General features: G+C 51.3%; 2 protein-coding genes across 3 annotated transcripts in view; both read left to right on the forward strand.

Moving 5' to 3' along the window:
* LOC127036604 (zinc finger protein 560-like) overlaps positions 1-23,416 on the forward strand; it is a 984,895-nt gene that overhangs the window by 42,255 nt on the left and 919,224 nt on the right. The window lies entirely within an intron of this gene.
* LOC127036603 (zinc finger protein 560-like) overlaps positions 19,325-23,416 on the forward strand; it is a 514,767-nt gene continuing 510,675 nt past the window's right edge. Inside the window, exon 1 of the mRNA XM_050927658.1 lies at positions 19,325-19,371. The gene's annotated coding sequence lies outside the window, so the exon portion shown is untranslated. The remainder of the gene's footprint in view (positions 19,372-23,416) is intronic.

Genomic DNA, 23,416 nt, shown 5'->3' on the forward strand with positions numbered 1-23,416 from the left:
TTTCTCAGAATCATAACAAGTGATATGGAAGTTCTTTGCAAAAAGATTTTGTTGCAAAACAAAAGCATCTCCTGTTTGTCACAGTGTGTTATATTGTGTCATCACATACAAGGAGGAGACACTTAGATCTTGAAAATTAGATAAGATGCTTCAGTCTGAGCTAAGTCATTGCTGCTCTTAACAATTCCAAAATAAAAAAATACAAATAAAAAGACTGTTTCAGCTAATCTATTATGTCATAATCTGCTCTGAGTAAACGTGATGGGACACCTCATATTATGCACTACTCTTAGTGACACTCTCCAATGGATCCCCATCCTCCACCCACCATGATGTAGGTAAGAGTGGATCATTATTATCCCTACTTGAAAGCACACCATGGCCGCTTCACTTCTCCTGCCTCCCCTAGACCCTGGACGTAGGTATCTGTGTCAGCCCCGATCCCTTAAGCACTCCCATTACCCCTTCAGCCTGGACGTAACTACCTGTGACCCCCACGAACCCCCTAAGCCCCCAGGGATCCCTACAGCCTGGACACAGGTGTCTGAGCACCCCACAAACCCCCTAAGCTCCTCGGGACACATCCAGCCTGGATGTATCTGAGCCCCCAGTGAACCGCCTAATCTCCTCGGGACACCGACAGCCTGTACCTAGGTATCTGTGCCCCCCACAAACCCCCTACAACCCCCAGGACCCATCCAGACTAGATGTAGGTGTCTGTACCCCCACAGCCTCCCTGGGACTCCTACAGCCTGGAGGTTTGTATCTGTGCCCCTAATGAAACCCCAACCCCCCCGTCCCCTCAAGACTTGACATAAGTATCTGTGAATCCCACGAACCCATAAGCACCTGTAGGGACGCCTACAGCATGGACTTAGGTATCTGGGGCCCCCCCAAACCCCCTAAGCCCACCAGGGACCCCTATAGCCTAGAGATAAGCATCTGTGCTCCCTGAACCCCATAAGCCCCCTCTGGACCCATCCAGCCTGGACCTAGGTATCTGTGCCCCACATGAACCTGCTAAGCCCCCCAGGGACCCTCCAGCCTGGATGGAAGTATCTGTGCCCCCCAAAACCCCTAAGTGCCGAGAAACCCCTCCAGCCTGGAGGTAGTTATCTGTGCCCACCAGAAACCGCTTTAGCCCCCCCAGGGACCACACCAGCCTGGATGCAGATATCTGTGCCCAACACAAACGGCGAAAGCCCCCCCCCCGCGGAAACCCTCCAGCCTGAACCTACGTATCTGTGCCCCCCCAACACACTAATTCCCCCTGGAAGACCTATTGCCTGGAAGTAGGTATCTCTGCCCCTCACAAACCCCCTAAGCTCCCAGGGACCCCTACAGCCTAGACGTAGGTATCTCTGCCACCCAGAAAACCCCTAATCCACCCAGGGAACCCTACAGCATGGACCTAGGTATCTGTGCCCCCCAGGAACTCCCTAAACCCCCCAGGAACCACTCCAACCTGAACATACATATATGTGCCTTAAAAAAAACCCTAACCCCCCCGAGACCCCTAGAGAATGGAGATAGGTATCTTTGCCATCCGCAAAAACCCCTAATCCTCTCCGGAACCTCTCCAGCCTGGATGTACATATCTCTGCCCCTCCCCACAAACCACCTAAGCCCCCCGGGACCCCTCCAGCCTGGGTGTAGGTATCTGTGCCCCCCCAAAGCCCTAAGAACCCCCAGAATGCCTATAGCCTGGACGCAGGTATCTGTGTCTCCTACAGTACCACTAAGCCCCCCCCAGGGACCCCTCCAGGACATACATAGGTATCTGTGCCCCTCACCAAGTCCCTATACCCCCAGGGATCACTGTGCTCACCACAACCCCCTAAGCGTCCAGGGAACCCTTCAGCCTGGACGTAGATATTGCTGTCCTCCAGGAAGCCTTTAATCCCCACTAGGACCTCTACAGCCTGGATGCAAGTATCTATGCCCCTCACAAACCCCCTAACTCTCCCATGGTCCCGCCTATACTGGATGTAGGTATCTGTGACCCTACAAACCCCCGTAAGCCCTCGAGGGATCTCTACAGCCTCTACGTAGGTGCGATGCTCTGTGCATTACCCTGTGTGGCCACATGGTGTCACTGTTGCTCCATGCAGGAAATGCTCTGTGTATTACCCAGTGTGGCCACACGGTGTCACTGTTGCTCCATGCAGGAAATGCTCTGTCCATTACCTGGTGTGGTCACAAGGTGTCAATGTTCCTCCATGCGGGAAATGCTCTGTGCATTACCCTGCCTGGCCACACGGTGTCACTGTTGCTCCATATGGGAAAAGTTCTGTGCGTTACCGTGCCTGGCCACATGGTGTCACTGTTGCTCCATGCGGGAAATGCTCTGTGCATTCTCAGTGTGATCACACGGTGTCACTCTTGCTCCATGCGGGAAATGCTCTGTGCATTACTGTGATGGAGTAGGGACTGTCTGTGTGTGGGATGGGAGAGCAGGGTGTGACTTTAGGACCGGATACGTGCTCAGCCTGTAACCTGAGCTAGGCGGGGGGAGGGGTCAGCACCTTTGCCCGGGAAGCTGGACACAGGAAATGGCCAACTGGAAGGAGTTGGGTTAGTTCAGTTTCGGTTTTGGTCTGGGTGGTTGGAATTCAGGGATTCCCAAACTAGGAACTAAGTTTCCTGAAGCCCTAGAAGGACTTGATTGTGGGGTCCTGCTTGTGCCTCCAAGCTCTGCTGTATCCTTCGCTCCTGTTGTCCAATAAACCTTCTGTTTTACTGGCTGGCTGAGAGTCACAGTGAGTCCCAGGAAGAGGGGTGCAGGACCGGACTCCCTCACACTCCGTGACAGACCCTAAGCCCCTCCGCGACCCCTGGAGCCTGGACATAGGTATCTGTGCTTCCCAACAAACACCTAAGACACTCAGAGATCCCTCCAGCCTGAACTTAGGTATCTGTGCCCCCCACAAACCCCCTATGCCCCCGAGGGACCTATACACCCAGAACATTGGTATCTGTACCCAATATAGACTCCATAAGCCCCTTGCGACACTCCAGTGTGCACGTAGGTATATGTGCCCCTCAGAAACCCTCTAAGCCCCCAGGAACCCCTACAGCCTGGACATAGGTATTTGTACTCCCACAACCGCCCTAACCACCCCCTGCCGGGACATCTACAATCTGGACGTAGATATCTGTGCCCCTCACGAAACCTCTAACCCCCCCTATGAACGATACAGCCTGGACATACGTATCTGTGCCCACTCGAACCCCTAAAACCCACTGGTACCCCTACAGCCTGGACATCATAGGTGTCTTTAGCCCCCACAAATCCCCTAAGACTCCCAGGATGCCTCCAGCCTGGACGTAGGTATCTTTGCCCCCCACTAACCCCCTAAGCCCCCCTGGTAACCCTACAGCCTGGATGTAGGAATATGTGCCCCCACGAACCCTCTAAGCCCCAATGGGACCCCTAGAGCATGGAGATTGGTATCTGTGTCCCCCCCAAACTCTCTAAGCCCCCCAGGGACCGCTATGGCCTGGACATAGGTATCTGTGCACCCCAAGGCCCCTAAGATCCCCCAGACCTCTGCAGCCTGGCTGTAGGTGTGACGGTGCTGCCCGTGGGAGCCAGCTCAGCTCACTCAATCAGAGTGAATTGCAAACAAAACAGGGCAGACAAATCCCAAACGCTGCTGGTTATTTCAATACTTAGATTTACCAAGCCAGCACAAAACAGCTTCTGTAGTACCTCACTGGTTACTTAGAAGTTTAAACCACGCAGTTCCCTTAAAGTACCCAGCCTCAGGCCTCCGTCCAGACACACCTATTAGATATGATGATGATTCCTGAAAATCTTACTTCATCATATAAAAGAAAAGATACTTCCGATCCCAAAGGATCAGCCACATAACCAGGATCAATTATAACTTAGATTTTACCTAAAATACATGCTATAGCCAATTCTTATTAACTAAGCTAAAATTTATTAGGAAAGAAAAGAGAGAGAGTGAGTGTTGGTTAAAAGATTAATAGACATATAGACTTGAATTCAATTTTTGAGGTTCAGATACAAAGTAGAGATGAGCTTGTAGTTGCCAAAAGTGCATTTAGAAATAGTCCATAGGTTATAATCCAATGTCCATATTCAGGGTGGCTCCAGTCAATGACTGGGGATCTCAATCCTTGTGGCTTAAGGTTTCCCCCTCTTGAAACCCAAAGCAGATCTGAGATGAAGAAGGATCGTGTCCCAGGTTCTTAAACATTTCCAGCAGCCTTTCGGCCTGAGAAAACAATAGGCTTAACTCTCCTTCCAAGCATCCTGGCAATTAGCACAGAGTAATTTATTCATTAAACAGTTCAGATACAGATTACCACAACCTTCAAAGAGACACAGACAATAATACTATTTCACTCAAGTATCATAATAAATGTTAATATCCTTTTTTTGCTCTTTGAATTAAAACTATAGCAATAGACAAGACTTGTTTGCCTACATCACAAGACCTGAGCAAACACCTCCCCTTCTACCTCTAACACTGCAGACTTGCATTTCAAAGCTCTGTTCATTTACATATCTTGTTAACCAGTTTTTAAGGTTCACCCACGGGTCAGGTCAGTCGGTGAGGTGAGTTAATTAACTCTTTCTGGCCCTGTCACCTTTCAATGAGATATTAGATTATACTTATAATGTCACAGTCGCGGTGAGTTGACTGCTGCAGCTCCCAGTAGACTCTGCCTGCGCCTCTCACCGAGCTGGAGTACAGCAGGCGAGGGGAGAGCACTCAATGTATTGCATCTACACTAGATGCGATATATCGACCCCCGCTGGATCAATCGCTGCCCACTGATTCGGCAGGTGGTATAGACATACCCCGAGTATCTGGTGATCGGAGCTGGACCCCCGAGGGGGACACATTGAAGGAACTCAGGGGTTAAGGTGCCTCTATTGTCAACTGTCAGGGCTGCTGTGGCTCAGAGGAGGGTGCTTGACTGCCTGGCAGGCTTAGGCGCCGCAAGCCTTGGAGGTGGGAAAAGTGAAGCGGCCACGGCGTGCTCGGGGTGCTCGTGCTCGGAGCAGGGGTGAGCTCGGGCGAGGGGGGTGCCGCAGGGCAGAGCAGGAGAGTTGCCACAAGAGGGGAGCCTCAGGGTGGAGGGGGGAGCTGCCACGGGTGAGGCGCCTCAGGGCAGGGGTGCGGGGGGGGAGGGTGCAAGGTGGAAGTTTCGCCTAGGGCATGAAACTTCCTTGCACCGGCCCTGCCTCACGCCCTGCCTGCAGCCAGCCCTGCACCACCTACCCTGCCCTGCCTGCAGTCAGCCTCTCTCTCCAGCCAGCCCTGCACATTCTGCTTTGCCTGTACCAGCCGCATCCTCCCTGCCCTGTCTCCAGCCAACCCCTGATGCACTCCCCTGCCTGAAGCCAGCCAGCCACGCAGCCCTTGCCCTGCCTGAAGCCAGACCCTACCTCCAGCCAACCCCACATCCACTGGTGCCCTGCACTTCCCAGGGCAGTAACCCTGCACATCTGCTTCAATGAGGGGGGCAGGGAGCAGCTGGGACAGAACACATGTGCACACCCTAGGGTGACCAGACAGCAAGTGTGAAAAATCGAGACGGCGTGGGGGGTAATAGGATCCTAGATAAGACCCCAAAATTCGGACTGTCCCTATAAAATTGGGACATCTGGTCACCACAGCACCCCCCCAGGACTCCTGAGTTCCATTGCTGGGTTTCCTATTGGTTCCTCTGCTGGTTGTTTTCCTTTTCCTGGGGACTTTGGGCAAGTTGCTCCCCACTCTCGGGCTCTGTCCCCAGCAGTCAAATGGGGATTTCATACCTTCCCGCTATTGGAAAGTGCTGGGAGAATCTCCCAGCAAAAGCTGCTCTGACAGTGCTAAGCAGCATCTGACCAATCAAGGTCGGAGCTCACTGCCCAGGAAGAGTGCTTGGCTCTGGGGTTTCACTTCAGCCCAGTGTAGGGAGACAGCCCTAACCATGGAGTTTGGCTCAAGAAGACCAAGTCTCCAATTTGTTAAGGGTGTTTTGAATTTCAATCCTGTGCTCCAAAGTGCTTGGTGTCAGTTGTAAACTTTAGGAGCATGCTCTCCACTCCATTTTCCAAATCATTCATGAAAATATAGATTGGTACCTGACACCGGACTGATCCCTGCCAGACCCACTAGGTTCACCCTCCCCGTTGGGCAGCTAAACATGGAGAAGGGCTCCTGGAGTCTTGGTTTTCAACCAGCTCTGCACCCACATTACACTGATTGCAGCTGGACTGCATTTCCCTCGTTTGCTTCTGAGAATGTCCTATGGGACTGTGTCAAAAGCCTTAGTAACACCAAGCTAGATCGCATCTATTGTTTACTCACCTCTGCCAGGCCCAGAACCCTGCCAAAGAAGGAAAGAGGATTGGTTTGGAATGATTTGTTCTTGACAATTCCACGCTCACTAGTCATAAGAACCAAATCATCCTGTAGGTGCTGCTGACAAACTGAGTGTTTAAGAAAGTATTGCAGGATCTCTCCAGCTATGGCAGTCAGGCTAGCTAGTCTGTAAGTCCCAGAGGTCTTTTTGTTCCCCTTTGAAAGATAGGTCCTGTCTTGTTCATGGATGGGAAGATGTTCTTTTTCAGGGGTCTCAGACAAGAACTGGGGCACAACACCTGGTTTGTTAAGGCCACAAAAACGGAGGCAGGAACCTCTTCTCTGCTGCTGGCAAAGACCCACAGGTACCTAAAAGATAGGGACTCACATCTTTGAATAGGCTTTAAAAAGGCAGTGGTTAATAAGTTTGGCCCGACCATTTCTTGTTTCCACAGACTAGACATTTTAGCAAACTTTAGAATTCCTTGGTGCTAAACACTGTGAAACTCCCCTTTCTCCTTCACAGAGAGCTTTAGTACCCCTTATCTCACTTGGGCTCTAAACTGCCCATAGTTCGAGAACTGTTCCTGTTCCGATTGGACAGATGGGAGAAGGGAAGTGACCTACCCAAGGCCTACACAACAAGGCGATGGCAGAGCCAGAAAGAGAAGCAACCAGTTCTGACTCCTGTTCTAACAGATGAAAACACCCCAGAGCTCAGGAATCGAGATGGTGGGAAAATTTCATTCAAACCATTTCTGTCCGAAAATCCCATTTAGACTAAACCAGTTTGTTTCTCAAAATCATAACAAGTGAGATGAAAGATCTTTGCAAAAATATTTTGGTGCAAAACAAAAGCATCTCCTCTTTGTCAGAGTGTGTTAAATTGTCTCCTCGCACACAAAGAGGAGACACTTACATCTCAACCATTAGATAAGATGCTTCAATCTGAGCTAAGTCGTTGCTACTATTAACAATTTCAAAATAAAAAAATACAAATAAAATAGACTATTTCAGCTAATCTATTATGTCATAATCTGCTCTGAGTAAACATGATGGGAAACTTCATATTATGCACTACTTAGACTCATAGACTCATAGGTCAGAAGGGACCAGTCTGATCATCTAGTCTGACCTCCTGCACAAGGCAGGCCACAGAACCCCACCCATCCAATTTTATAACAACCCCCATCCCAGGACCGAGTTATTGAAATCCTCAAAAATGGTTTGAAGACCTCAATCTGCAGAGAAACCACCAGCAAGCGACCCGTGCCCCACGCTGCAGGGGAAGGCAAAAAACCTCCAGGGCACCTGCCAATCCGCCCTGGAGGAAATTTCCTTCCCGACCCCAAATATGGCGATCAGCTACACCCTGAGCATGTGGGCAAGAGTCACCAGCTAGCACCCAAGAAGGAATTCTCTGCAGCAACTCAGTACCCATCGCATCCAACATCTCCCCGCAGACCATTGAGCAGACCTGTCCGGTGGTAATTCAAGATCAGTTGCCCAAATTAACGATCCTATCATAACAACCCCTCCATATACTTATCAAGCTTTGTCTTAAAGCCAGGAAAGTCTTTTGCCCCTACTACTTCCCTCGGAAGGCTATTCCAGAACTTCACTCCCCTAATGGTCAGAAACCTTCGTCTAATTTCAAATCTAAACTTCCTAATATCCAGTTTATACCCATTCGTCCTCGTGCCTACATTAGTACTAAACTTAAATAATTCCTCTCCCTCCCTAACGTTAACCCCCTTGATATATTTATATAGAGCGAGCATATCCCCCCTCAGCCTTCTTTTGGCCAGGCTAAACAAGCCAAGCTCTTTGAGTCTCCTTTCATAAGGCAGTTTTTCCATTCCTCGGATCATCCTTGTAGCCCGTCTCTGAACCTGTTCCAGTTTGAATTCATCCTTCTTGAACATGGGACACCAGAACTGCACACAGTATTCCAGATGGGGTCTCACCAACGCCTTATATAACGGTACTAACACCTCCTTATCCTTGCAGGAAATACCCCGCCTGATGCATCCCAAAATCGCATTTGCTTTTTTAACAGCCGTATCACATTGGCGACTCATAGTCATCCTGCTATCAACCAGTACCCCAAGGTCCTTCTCCTCCTCCGTCGCTTCCAACTGATGTGCCCCCAACGTATATCCAAAATTCTTATTATTAATTCCTAAATGCATGACCTTGCACTTTTCACTATTGTATTTCATCCTATTTCTATTACTCCAGTTTACAAGGTGGTTCAGATCTTCCTGAATAGTATCCCTGTCCTTCTCCGTGTTAGCAATACCCCCCAGCTTCGTGTCATCCGCAAACGTTATTAGCACATTCCCGCTCTTTGTGCCAAGGTCAGTAATAAAAAGGTTAAATAAGATCGGTCCCAAAACCGATCCTTGAGGGACTCCACTGGTGACCTCCTTCCAGCCCGACAGTTCACCTTTCAATACGACCCTCTGGAGTCTCCCCTTTAACCAGTTCCTTATCCACCTTACAACTTTCATGTTCACTCCCATCTTTTCCAATTTGACTAACAGCTCCTTGTGCGGAACCGTGTCGAACGCCTTACTGAAATCTAGGTAAATTATATCTACCGCATTTCCTTTATCTAAGTAATCTGTCACCTTCTCAAAGAAGGAGATCAGATTGGTTTGGCACGATCTACCTTTAGTAAATCCGTGTTGCAATTCGTCACAATTACCATTGACCTCTATGTCCTTAACTACTTTCTCCCTTAAAATTTTTTCCAAGACCTTACATACTACAGATGTCAAGCTAACAGGCCTATAATTACCCGGATCACTCTTATTCCCTTTCTTAAAAATAGGAACTACATTAGCAATCCTCCAGTCATACGGCACAACCCCCGAGTTTATCGATTGCTTAAAAATTCTCGCTAACGGGCTCGCAATTTCACGCGCCAGTTCCTTTAATATCCTCGGATGGAGATTGTCCGGGCCCTCCGACTTCGTCCCATCGAGCTGTTCAAGTACGGCCTCTACCCCAGTTGCGGTAATATCCACTTCCATATCGACATTCCCGTTTATCATCCCGACATCATCGCAAGGTTCCTCACTAGTCTTATTAAAAACTGAGGCAAAGTACTTGTTTAGATGTTGGGCCATGCCTAGGTTATCCTTAACCTCCATTCCATCCTCAGTGTATAGCGGCCCCATTTCTTCTTTCTTTGTTTTCTTCTCATTTATGTGGCTGTAGAACCTTTTACTATTGGTTTTGATTCCCTTTGCAAGTTCCAGTTCAATGTGGCTTTTAGCCTTCCTCACTTTATCCCTACATGTTCTGACTTCAGCAAGGTAGCTTTCCTTACTGATCCTGCCTTCCTTCCACTCCCTGTAAGCTTTCTGCTTTTGTCTAATACCCTCTCTGAGTTGCTTGCTCATCCAGTTTGGCCTACAACTCCTGCCCATGGTTTTTTTCCCCTTTCTCGGGATGCAGGCTTCCGACAGTCTCCGCAGCTGAGACTTAAAGTAATTCCAGGCCTCCTCCACATTTAAATCCACTAATTCCTCCGTCCAATCCACTTCCCTAACTAATTTCCTTAACTCTTTAAAATTAGCCCTCGAGAAGTCAAAAACCCTAATCCCAGATCTACATTTGTTTATCCTTCCATCTAGTTTGAACTGAATCAGCTCATGGTCACTCGAACCAAGGTTGTCCCCTACCACCATTTCTTCTATGAGGTCCTCACTGCTCACCAGCACCAAATCTAAAATGGCATCCCCTCTTGTAGGTGCTTCAACTACTTGATGAAGAAATCCATCCGCTATCACATCCAGAAAAATCTGACCCCTATTATTCTTGCAAGTACTCGTCCTCCAGTCTATATCCGGGAAGTTGAAGTCCCCCATAATCACACATTTCCACTTTGTGTTTACTTCATTAAAGACATTAAAGAGGTCTCTATCCATATCCCAATCCGATCCCGGCGGTCTGTAGCACACCCCAAGCACTATCTCAGGGGAAGCTCTAGTTGCTTTTTTACCCAGTGTAATTTTTGCCCAGACAGACTCTGTCTTATCCATTCCATCGCTTCTTATTTCGCTACATTTAATTTCATCATTGATGTACAAGGCTACTCCACCACCTTTGCCTTTCTTCCTGTCTTTTCTAAACAGCACATAGCCTTCAATACCCGTGCTCCAGTCATGAGTACTATTCCACCAGGTTTCGGTAATCCCTATAATATCCGGCTTCACTTCCTGCACTAGTAACTCCAGTTCCTCCATCTTGTTACCTAGGCTCCTCGCATTAGTGTACAGACCTCTTAATTTTCGGCGTTTGGTGTCAGTGACACTCTTTCCCCCGTCGTGCACAAACTTTCTACCACCAGCATCACCTGTTACTCTGGTTTCTACTCCACTATTCCTCCTTGGATCAAATCTTGGGGCCGCAAGGGTATCCCCGCTCACTTTGTTTACTTCCCTCTCCAGGTTATATTCTGGCGTGGAGATCTCCCAAACATCTCCCAACCATCTCCCCCAACTTCCTACTTTAAAGCCCTCTTAATGAGGTCGGCGAGCCTCCATCCTAGAATTCTATTTCCCTCCTTGCTGAGATGAAGTCCATCCTGAGCGAACAGTTGTCTATCCGTAAATGCTTCCGAGTGACTGTACATCCCAAAGCCCTCCTTATAACACCACTCCCTGAGCCATCTGTTGATCGCCATAATCTTGTCACTCCTTCGTCGCCCCGCTCTAGGAACCGGCAGAATCCCACTGAAGATCACCTGAGCCTCGATGTCTTTAAGCCTCTTCCTCAGTCTGGCATAGTCCTCCTTGATACAGTCCAGCGAGTAACTAGCCGTGTCATTTGTTCCCACATGAAGGAAAACTTCTAGTGACACTCCCAAATGGATCCGCATCCTTCACCCACCATGAGGTAGGTAAGAGCGGATCATTATTATCCCTACTTGAAAGAGGGAGAAGCTAAGGCTGAGAAAGGAGAATTGACTTGTCTTAGGTCACACAGCCCGTCAGAGGCAGTGTTGGGAATAGGACCGAAGAGCCCTGATTTTCAAACAAACCATCAGATCTTGAATTTCAGACATTGAATGACCTGAATACTGTGCTCTCAGATGAGCTCCAGACCAACAACAGTGACAGTAATTATTCAGCAAGTATTTGAGGAGAACTGCAGTGTTAGAGGGAATCATCAACTGCTCAGAGACAATTAATGCAGAGAAGCAGCAAAATTAATCAAAGATAGAACTGGTTCTGACTTATTTACTTGATCTTAAAAGAGAACAAAAAGGACCTGAGTCTCCTCCCTGTCAATAACCCCCTGCTCAACCAATCAGGGTAGAGACTGAGGATGGGAGGCTGAGGGTTCTCACCAGAGAGCCCAAAGGATGTCCCAGGTCACCGGTGAGGATCACTGCCCGAGCACTATTTCAGTCCCACATTTTTGGGTGGACCTTCCATAGTGGGAGCTGCAGAGGACTTCCCTGCAACACACACACACACACCTCCTTCCTGTTGTTGGGAAGGGAACAGGAGAAAGGACAAAAGAAGCAAGAGAAGAAGAGGAGGGAGGGATGGAGGAAGAGGTGAAACAAAAAGGACAAACCCTAATGTCCCCAGCGATTCTAAGGGACAAAATCCCAGGTGCGCAATAAAATTCTGCCTCCTTAAGCTCGTGTTTTCCATGCCTAGAATTCACTTGTCACCAGATAGATCAGACTGAACAGGTTTCAAACCTCCAGGAGGCTCTTACCTTCTAAACAGGGACGGCTGTTTTCTAGTAAAATCACTACAAGGGAAGGAGGAAACTCGAAAGAGGTTCCTCCTGGTGCTCACGTCCATGACCCCAAATAATCTCTCAGTCCTCAAAGAGAAACCTGGAGAAGGAAACCTGCTGAAGCAAAGCCACAGAGGTCTCTGAGGTTTCCCTGGCCCCTCGCCCCTGTCCTGCCTGGCTGATGTCAGCATCTCTCTGTGAGGTCACCACCTCCCTACCACCTTTGTCCTGCAAAAGGCCTTTGTGATGTCACTGCCACACCCCTCCCTTGCTGGGCTAATGTCCTGCCCCTGGCCAGGCACTTTGGAGGTTTGAGCTACTCCCTGTGGATCACCCCACTCAAGGAGCGTTCGTTCTAGGCAGCAAGCCGGCTAGACAGGAAAACATCAGACGCTGCTCCCAATGCTACACTCAGTTTTTCAGAAATTAGTCGACTTCATGGTCAGAAGACACCATTAGAGCATCTAACCTGCATATCACAGGCCTCCTGTATGACATAACAGCTACTTTGGGGGCAAACACACTCCAGAAAGGCATCTAGTCTTCATTAAATGACATCAGGAGATGGTGAATCCACCACTTTCCTTGGTAGCTTGCTCCTGTGGTGAATCATCCTCGCTGTTAGCTATTGTGCCTCAGTTGTAATATGAATTTGTCTCTTTTCACTTTCCAGCCATTGGGTCTTGTTATGCCTTTCTCTGCTCCATTCAAGAGCCCGTAAATACCCAATCTTTTCTCTCCATTAAGGCCCTTCAACATTTCAATGAAATCACCTTTCAATCTTCTTTTGATAAGCTAAACAGGTTGAGCTCTTTCAATAGCTCACTGGAAGGCATTTTTCTCCAGCCCTCAGAACATTTGGTGGCTCTTTGCTGCCCTAGTTCCAATTTCACAAGATCTTTTTCAAATGAGGATACCAGAACTGGAGGCAGTATAAAGGTTGTATAAAGGTAAAATTAAATAGGTTGCAGAGGAGTTCTTTTTAATTTCGGCTTTTGTTGCTAAAAATTTTGTCTCTCTGCGGTGAGAAAAACACTCCCCGAATGCCAAAATTTGAGCCATGAAAAGCGGCAGTGTGAACAGCGCATCATAGGTGGAGCTGTGCTCCCGGTGACAAAGCTCCTGCCCCTCATTGGAGGTAGTTTGGCTTTGTTGCCGGGGAAGCTCTCTCTCAGCGATAAGGATCGGCACACAGCACACCTTACAATGGCATGGTTAGAGTGGCACAGCTGCACCGTGGTAAGGTGCGCGGTGTAGACACAGCCTCAGAGCTGGTGAAAGCCGACAGGCACTGAGGAGCACAGGGTTCAGACAGAGACATCCGTTAGGAGAGGAACTATTCACAGGGATTCTCTATAGCCTAGTAAGGTGGAGAGGATGGAAGATGATAATGTACAGGTAGGTTCTGATGAGAAATAGTGAAATGAAAGAGTCTCCCTCAATTACATCATGTAATAGCAGACAGCTAAAATGGGACACATTTTAGAAGTGCTTAAATACAAACGCTAAACGTCTAAGTACTAAGACTGGTGAATTTGAGTGCCTGGGATTGAGTGACGATATTGATAGAATAGGCATCACAGAAACCCTTGCACCCCCTCCTGCACCCACATGGGGAGACTGACCTGTGTGCATGGAGCAGCTGGCATTGCTGCCCCCCACTCCTCCCTGGAACGCTGCTCATCTGGGCACCCCTAGGGGCTGTGGGATGTGGGGGCAAGAAGTGAGATCATCCGAGCTCCCTGCATCCAGGTCACTTTCCTCAGCCGGGCTGCATAGCGGGAGGGCAGAGAGCAGCAGCTTCTGATGCTCCCCTCACAGCACAGCCCAAGTGGGAAAAGTGACCAGGACGCATGGAGCACATAGGGTTGCTCCTTACTCCCCTCAAACTTCTATGACCCATGGAGGAGCATTGGGGCAGGGGAGAGCAGTGAGCACCTTTGCACTTCCACACGGTGCCCTTTGAGCCCTGGATCCCTGGGCAGCTATCGGGGGGCACCACCCCTAAGGCCGGCCAGGCTCCCCAGAACGAGCAGCAGAAAACACAGAGACTGGCCACACACTGAGCAGTGGTACCCTGGGCTGCTCGTAATGGAGGCTCAGGGGGGAGGGGTGTCTTAACATTTTTCCCAGATTTGGACCTTAGCGTCCAAAATATGGGTGTTAGCATGAAAACCTCCAAGCTTAGTTACCAGTTTGGACCTGGTAAAGCTGCCACTAGCCAGGGATGTATACAGTGCCTGGCTCACTGTGGTCTCCCCAAAACCTTCCCCGGGGGACCCCCAGACTCAGATGCCTTGAGTCTCACAACAGAGGGGAATAAACCATTTCCCTTCCCCCTCCTCCCCTCCAGGTGTTCCCTCCCTGGGTTCCTGGAGAGATATACAGAAGCAAGCTCTGTGAATCTAAACAGAGGGTCTCCCCCCTCCCTGTTTCCAGTCCTGGAAATAGAAGTACCAAGATAGCTAATCTCTCTTCCCCCTTACCCAGAGGGTATGCAAAGTCAGGCTAGTAAATCTAACACAACGAGATTTTCCCCCTGACTTCTTCCTCCCACCAATTCCCTGGTGAGCTGCAGACTCAATTCCCTGGAGTCCCCACTAAAGAAAAAATCCAACAGGTCTTAAAAAGAAAGCTTTATATAAAAAGAAAGAAAAGGACATAAAAATGGTCTCTCTGTATTAAGGTGACAAATACAGGGTTATTTGCTTAAAAGAAAAAAATGAATAAACAGCCTTATCCAAAAAGAATACAATTTAAACATTCCAGCAACTACACACATGTAAATACAAAAAAAAACAATATAAACTTATTGTCTTATTATCTTTGTACTTACAACTTGGAAACAGAAGATTAGAAAGGCAGGAGATAGAAAAATCACTCTCATAGCCGAGACGCCACAAACACAAGACAAAGAATAAAGAACTCACACACAAACTTCCCTCCACCCAGATTTGAAAAAGTCTTGTTTCCTGATTGGTCCTCTGGTCAGGTGTTTTAGGTTACTGGTGTTACCCCTTTATAGGTAAAAGAACATTAACCCTTAGCTATCCGTTTATGACAAGGGGGCTCAGCCTCCCCAAACCTTGCACTGCCAAGGGGACAGTGGGGCCCATGATCAGGGGCCCTGGCCAAGTTAGGTCCCCCTGGAAAAGTCTCCCCTATGTCAGCCCCAGGGCTGGAGGAGCTCCCACTCCCTGCTACAGCCCGGGGGCTGCAGCAGGGGCACAGAGCTTCTCTGGTCTCAGGGCCACAGCGGGGCAGGGCTAAAGGAGTGATAGGGTGGGGCTGGTGGGGGAAGGGGTGGAACAGAAGTGACAGTGGATGGGGCCATGGGTGGAAGGGGGTAGAGCCACAGACAGAAGGTAGGGGCATGGTTCTGGTGCTGGGGCCCCCACACTTGTTCTCCCTTTCCCGGGGGTTTGGCATCACTAGCCCCGGCTTAGCGAGTAGGGTTCAGTGGTCCCCATAATGTGGGGTGCGACTCCTAGGGGGACACAGAGGAACATTCATGGGGGCACCTCAGGACCTTAGCCAGCCCACAGAGAGGGCAGGGAGGGAGCACCACTCTGCCACAGCTCTTCCCCAACCCCACCCTCAGCCTGAGACTCTGGCTCCCAGCCCGGCGTCGACCCCTTTACCCCTGTCAGCACCAATCTCCCCAGCAAGCAACAGCCTCACTCCTCCCAGCCCCGGTTCTTGACCGTGGCTTCCGAGGGGCTACAGCCATGGCTAAGAGGGCACAATGTGAAATGTTTGGGGACCACTGGTTTAGGGTGACGTCCTCAATCACTTCTCTGCAGTCCAATAAAAGCTATTCCTCACTCACCTACCCCTCCATCAGGACGGACTAGGTATGTTCTGCTGCCCTTCACTCATACAGGAAGGAGAATAACATTTCATTCCACTCAATCCTAAAGTGATTTGTAACCCAAGACCATCCCAAACTGGTCATTTTGGGGAAGCGGTCCCATCATGCTGCATAGCTAGGCAGAGTAGGTGTGTCTATGCAAACACGGTCTGTTCCTGAAGTCTTTCCCCAGCTCCTCACTAGGTGAGAGAGGGAAGCTCATTCAGACCCTGCTTACGCTTAGGATTTAAAAACTCCTTCGTGTCCCTATCTCTGCCGGCCTTAGATTTCTCCTCCTGTCCGTTTTTTGACAGCTCACATGAGGTGACCGAGTGGTTAAGGTGATGGACTGCTACCCCATTATGCTCTGCCTGCATGGGTTCAAATCCCATTCTCATCAAAGGCATTTAGTCTTCACTCTCCTATATAGACAACCATCTCCCCCTTTGGTACAATAACAGATCAAACAATGTTGCTTGTGTTACCCAAAATTGGGTCAGTTAGTAAGCTTAGAGAGGACTAATAATGCCCCCCCCCCAGAGTTTGGCAGAAAGCAGCACATTTATTAGCTTGATAGCTAAGCTCAAAAGAAGGGATGGGGGAGGGTGTCACACTCATACTCACGCTCCCAGGACAGGCCTGGCAGTGGAGATGTCAGGATCCTTTAAGGTAAGTTTCCCACAGCGCAGCGATGGATGGTGCGATGAAGATCAGTCTCCCTGAGGTGCAATAGAATGTAACACAGCGAACCACTGGCCAGATGGGCCGGGTGAAGGGCATTCACTGGAGGTACAAAGGAGAGTGGGAAAGCCACTTCACAGGCATTCAAAGAGGGAAAGGACACAAGCTGGGGGAGTTTAACAGACCTTTTGAGCATACAGGTTATACAGAGCATACAGATCACTGCTGCTCCTACAACATGATAAGTTCTCAAGCAGCATGTTTCTTACTTTGCCCATCTGTCAATTTTGATGATTATTGATGGAAATATTTTGCCATTGGGTTGTGTGTTTACACAGAAATTGACATTTACCAACAAATACACAATTCTTCCAAGCCTGCCTAGTCTGCAGTTGATGGGTTTAGAGGGACACATTCACTCTTCCAGGTCCCCATTCCAGGCCTGTGCTCTCCAGGTTGTCAACTTCCCGCACTGCTGGGATCCTTCCCTCATCTCCCCCCAAACCACTGCCCCACCCCCACTTCTGGGGTCCCCTCCCTACACTGTCTAACTCCACTGCTGGCAGGATCCCTTCCTGTTCCTTTCATTTCCTGCCTCCACTCTGGGCAAAAGCTCTGCACTCTTCCCACACCAGAAGTTGAACCCAGGACACCTGGGTGAAAACCAGGAATCCTGACCACTAGCCCATATGGGACTATTGTTGCATCTGACGAAGTGGGTATTCACCCACGACAGCTCATGCTCCAATACGTCTGTTAGTCTAGAAGGTGCCACCGGATTCTTGGCTGCTATTATTACTACAACTCAGGCCTTGGCTACACTGGAGAGTTACAGTGCAGGTGGTGGCTTTACAGCGCTGTAACTTACTCCCCGTCCACACTGGCAAGGCACATACAGCGCTGTATCTCCCTGGCTACAGTGCTGCATGTGCTCCACCTCGACGAGAGGAATAAAGAGAACAGAGCTGGTGATGCAGCGCTGGGGTGCCAGTGTAAACAGTGATTAATCTTACTACGCTGTCACTGACCTCCGGAACCTTCCCATAATGCTTTTAAGTAGAAATAACGCTCTTTGTTTTGGTGTGATGCCTCTGTTTGTTTTGTTGTGAGCTCAAGGCTCCCGGAGCTGCTTATCTAAAAACCAAACACAGTTACTGTTTGCAGTGAATGGGCAGAGGCAGGGGGATCCCTTTGGAACACCCACAGCTGGTGTTTGCTTGAGGAGAGAAGCAGCCGGGTGGGCACGGGGGGGGGGGGTCTGTTTTGGATCAGCGGCTTATCTGGTCTGTGAGGAAAAAAACAAAGGCGGCTATTTGCATTTAGTGAATGAGAGAGGGGTGGGGGAGGAGGCTTGAACTTGCCAGACAGGGAGCTGACACAGTGTCAGCTCCAAAAATCCACTCGCTCTGTCTCCCCCACGCTCCGTGTCACACTCCACCCCACCCTCCTCTTTTGAAAAGCACATTGCAGCCACTTGAATGCTGGGATAGCTGCCCATAATGCACCACTCCCAACAGCGCTGCAAATGTGGCCATGACAGAGGGCTGGTAGCTGTCAGTGTGTCCACACTGCAGCGCTTTCCCTAAACAGCTGTAGGAAGACAGCTTTAACTCCCAGCGCTGGACAGCTGCAAGTGTAGCCAAACCCTCTCTAAGCCGACCCCTCATGAGAACAGCAGGGACTAGCATGACTAGATGTCCCGATTTTGGGGTCTTTTTCTTATATAGGTGCCTATTAACCCCACCCCGATCCCAATTTTTCACATTTACTGTCGGATCACCCTAGCAGGGGTTGCACACAGGGCTGCATTAACCTTCAGGTGCTGAGGTTTCCCTCTCTCCATTCCCAGAGCCTGTGATCAGGAAACAGACATCAGGGCTCCCAGGTGCTGCACAGACCATGACTGAGATCAGACCCCATATTATGCAAGGTGCTGTACAAACCCTGGCCAACACTGAGACACCCAGGAGGTTCCCCTAAATTTCCCTGAGCCTCTGCTGCCCAACTTCTTCTGAATCCCTCTGGCTCACCCCCCCCACACACAGAAAAAACCCACCTTTCCAAACAGTCCTTCTTTCCTTTCCCCCTGATTCTGGTTTCACACCCTGGGACCATCTCCTCTCTTTGTCTCTCCCCCTCCAGGTGAAGCAGAGATGGAGGCAACTTCAGCCACTGGAGTCAGCCTCAGCGAGCAGTGCAGCCGGCCCCGGAGGAGGGGTGGTGTTTGCAGACACAGGAAGGGAGCAGGGGGTGCTGGGAAGAAGGCGGCAGGAGAACAAAACTCAGAGACCCAACATGGGGAAATTCCAGGGAGCGGGGCTCTGACACATCCCAGGGGCGGGCAGCTCCTGGGGGCGGGGCTCTGGCTCAGCTCGGGGGCGGGGCAGCTCCTCGGGGCGGGGCTCCAGCACAGAGCAGGGGAGGGGCAGCTCCTGGGGGCGGGACTCTGGCACAGCCCATGGACAGGGCAGCTCCTGGGGATGGGGCTCTGGCACAGCCCGGGGGCGGGGCAGCTCCTGGGGGCGGGGCTCTGGCACAGCCCATGGGCAGGGCAGCTCCTGGGGGCGGGGCTCTGGCTCAGCTCAGGGGCGGGGCAGCTCCTGGGAGTGGGGCTCTGGCACAGCCCGGGGGCGGGGCAGCTCCTGGGGGCGCGGTTCTGGCACATTGTGACGCGGAGACAGGGCTGAACAGTTGCTTCCTGGTTCTCCACGTGCTGCCAGCAGCGCTGGAGCTGCCCGAGTCAGAGTGGAGCCGCTGTTCTCAGCTGCATCCAGGATCTGCCCCCGGCCCCGCTGGGATCCAGGTGGGGACAGAGACTGGGGCCCGGGGGTTCCCCTTGGTGTGGCTGGCGGGGGCGGGAGGGGAGAAGCCGGAGCTGCAGCCGGGGGAAGGGCGGTGGGACATTGTGACCCGGAGCCCCCAGGGAATGAGAGGCACTGGGGGGCAGGAAAGTGACTCTGCCCCAGGGAGCCTGGGAGAAGCCTTGAAGGCGCCTCGGCCCCAGTGGAGCTGCAGGAGGATCCGCCCGCCTGACCCGCTGGGATGGGGGGGCCGGGGCCCGGCCGTCGTGTGGGGGGGAGGGGCGGACCCCGGGCCAGGCGGGGGGGGCGGTGTATTAAATCCCTCCCCATAGCAATGTGCTACTCCCAGGCACTGCGCATACCCAGTAACAGCCGGTGAAGCCGCTGCCCTTCCCCCTGCCCGGACCAGCCGTAACGTTCCGCCGGGCGCTGGGGGCAGTGCTGGAGCGGGGCGGGGGAGTAACAGGGAGCGTGGGAGGGGCGGGCGCAGAGCAGGAAATTGATGGGCGGGGGGTGTCAGGCAGCTGGAGGCAGGGTTCGTGGGGGGCTAAAGGGCACAATCCGGGCTGGGGGGAGGAGCAGGAGTTGAGCTCAGGGGAAGGCGCTGGCAGAGCCCCCCTTTTGGTGTGAGGGCGGAGGTGTCGAGGGGGGAGGAGAAGCCGGAGTTGCAGGGGGGGAGGGGTAGATCTGTCTCTGTGCAGCCAGGACATTCCCGGGGTGGGAGGGAGGTGAGTTAACTGGATCCTGTCCCTGTTTTTGCCACTTCCTCCCACACACACATTCTCTCAAGATTTCCCCTTTTCTCTCTCATTATCACACGTGGCTATAAAATCCAGGGAGATTCTCCTCCTCTCCCCCAATGATCAGCTCTCTAATTGCCTCTGATTTTCCCTTTTCTCTCCATACTTCTCAAATGTCAATTTAAAATCTCTCCGATGGGGGGTGGATTTTCCCACCCATTTTATCTGCAGCGATTTGTCCTTGTTTGGGTGGGAAATTGTTGCCCTGGGTCATTCCCCAGAACATGGCTCCCACTGGAGTGGGATGGGATGAGGTTCCCGTTCTCTGCCAGGGCAGGGAAGGGAAGGGAGGAGCACATCCCCCATGGAGACTGCCCAGACCCCATTTCCCAATTCCCCTGCGGCCCCCTTCCATCGTCCAGGGAGCCTTCCAGCTCCCCCCCGCCCTTAAATCAGCTCCTCAAAGGGCTCTGAGCTGCTGACGTGAATGGTTGCCCCGTGGCCGGGGGGAACCATCACATTCTGTTTATGTATTGGACAGTCATATAAAATCCAGTCCAACAGTCCCCCTTTTCCACTAGTTATTTAATAGCAACATCAAATCCCCTCCGATCTTGGTGGTTTTCTCTCATGTTATCAAATGTCGTTTGTGACAGGGTTCTCTCTGCGTGTCTCAAAGATTGATATAAAATACCCCAAACATTTGCCCCACTTCTCTCTAGTTGTTTTATTTCTAATTGAATATGATGGGTTGTTTCTCAATGTGCTAAGATGCAGCCGCCTCTGGGGTGGATCCATGGTGGCCATTATTTGCTAGTGACAGCCCGTGGATCTTTCTTGCCCTCCAGGACTTCCATTTTCCTGTTAAAGAAGCACTCCCCAGGCTCCCTCTGCCTGTGTGGCTGGCCAGCAGGAGGTAGTGTTAACTTTCTAGCCACTTCTCACACTGTGTGAGGTAACACTTGCAGGGGCAGGGAAGGTGTCTGTGTGGGGAGATTGCAGCTGAAGGGGCATTGTGGTAGGGGGAGGCCTCTGCGTGGCTGGGCAGGGGGTACCCTAGTCAGGTTGGTGGGTTGTGGAGGTTTGGGGTTTTCGGGGGTGGTGGTTCTGATGTGCCCATCCCTGAGGCTATGGGTCCTGGAGGTGGGTATCGCTGGGGGCCTGGTGGCTGCAGAACAGTGGGGGTGGGTGTCTCTTGGGGAGACGGGACAGAGGGTTAGAGGGAGCCTGGTTCTGTGCCAGGGGCTCTGTCTGTGCTTCCCCCGCTGGTTCCTGGTTTTGTTGCCATGCCCAGTGCACAGAGCTGGGGGAGGGGATCCCTGGCACTAGGTGAGGGCATGCCAGGGAAGCAGAGTGATGGGTCGCACTGTAAAGCATCAGGGGGTCACACTTGGCAGAGAAGGGGGTCCCAGGCAAATGTCAGGGTAGATCGTTCTGGAGGGTGGGGAAGTTCCTAGGCAAGCAGTGAGGGACTGAGTTCCCAGTGGGGGGTGGTCCCTTGAGGGGGTCCCTGGCTGCTGGGGGCTCTTGATGGGGGGAACCCTTTGGGATTCCCAACCTGGCAGTCATGGTGTGGTGGGGGTTCTCTGGCCGGTGGGGCTTTGAGGGGTATCTGGGGTCCCTGGCCAGGGACTCTGGGGGCTGCGTCCAAGGGAATATCTGATGGGATCCTGGCTGGGGGGTGTCTGGGGCCCCTGGCTGGGGGGTCTGGGCTCTGGGTACTAGGGTGTGTCTGGGGGCTGCTGCTAACCATGATCCTTCTCTCTGGTCAACTTATACCAGAGTCCTGGCTCCTAGTCACCAGGTCACCAAGTCCATTCCCCAGTCACGTGCCCTGTCACTGGGATAACTTTCTGTCCACTTAGCAAACACTGTTAGTGTGAAATCACAGAATTTACTTTTCTCCTCTTTTGAAAACTGCAGGAACTTTCGGTTCCGTTTGGAAAATTTTTGCCCCCAGTCCTTGTCCTAGATCTGCGGGGGTGAGGGAGGTGGGAAGGGAGTCAGCACTGCCACACGATGGTCTTTTCCACAGCGTTCTGAACTCATTCTTTCTGAAATCCGGTGTCATTGAGACCGTTGTTAATCCAGAGTCACTGTATGGAAAGACAAGAAGTGATTCCAGATGGACAGTGGGTCAAATGAGATCAGCCATTCTCCCTGTGAGGAGGGGCTCCCATTAGCTGCTCTCCCCAGAGAGCTAAAGGAGGGAAGCTGCTCATACACTCTGTCCCTCTCTGCTCAGGATATTGGGGTTCAGCTTCCTGGGTCAGATGCTGCAGCCTCCATTGTGATCTGGGAGACCAGGCTTGGCAGCTGCTGCTCCCCCAGTGGGGCTCTGTGCTGGGAAGTGACCTTAATTAAAGCTTCTTCTCTGCCCGGCCCAGGGGATGACTTTCTGCAGCTGGTCCTAGCCCCCTAGGGCAGTCCTGGGCCCTGTTACTACTAAATTCTGAGCCAGAGTCTCCAGGTAACTGAAAGACCTCAGGGAATGTCCTAGGGTCTGGCAAGAAAGTGACTCTGCACAAACAACACCACCTCATTTCTCCTCCCATTAGCAGTTGCCAGGAGGAAATCCAGCCGTGGGAGAGCAAAGCCCCCAGGAATGGGACTGTCCCAGCCAGAGGGGCAGGGAGAGAGGACAGGGGAAGAAGAGACTGAAAGGGGCAGTGGGAGAAATGAATGTGGGGGAGAGATTTCCAGCTCTCTAGTCCACCCAGACACATGTATTGCTGCATCCTGGGGCAGAAGCACTTTCCAGTGAACTAAACAAGGATCAGACAGAGCAAAAGCCAGTTCCTGACTCCATATTCCCCCTGCTGGGGTGTGGCTGCCGTGGGGTCAGTGTCTGAGGGAATCCCCCACAGTGACTCCTTTGGTTCTGCTCTTTTCTAGCCTTGTGTTCAGAGAAGGGGTGAGGGGAGAGAGAAGGGAGGTTAAAAATGTGTCTGTGGACTTAGCCTGGCAGGAGGGGCCAGGTCTAAATTGTAATAAACAGATTGAGCATTTCCTATCATGACAGAATCTAGGGTGTCTGTCTGCAGGGAAAGAGCCTGGGGGAACTGTGATGTGAAATTAACTAAAACCGGTTCTGAAACGCCCACAACTGCCCTTCTCCCCCAGACAGGCTGCAGAATGTTTTGCTCCAGCTCATCCCAGCCTGGCGTGGGACAGGGAAGAGAAATGGCTGCAGTGGAGTCAGTCCAGGTAGAGATTATCGGGGTGTTGCTGGTGGGTTCCTGCTGGGGA

The sequence above is a fragment of the Gopherus flavomarginatus genome, chromosome 18 (assembly GCF_025201925.1).
Source record: "Gopherus flavomarginatus isolate rGopFla2 chromosome 18, rGopFla2.mat.asm, whole genome shotgun sequence".
Lineage (NCBI taxonomy): Eukaryota > Metazoa > Chordata > Testudines > Testudinidae > Gopherus > Gopherus flavomarginatus.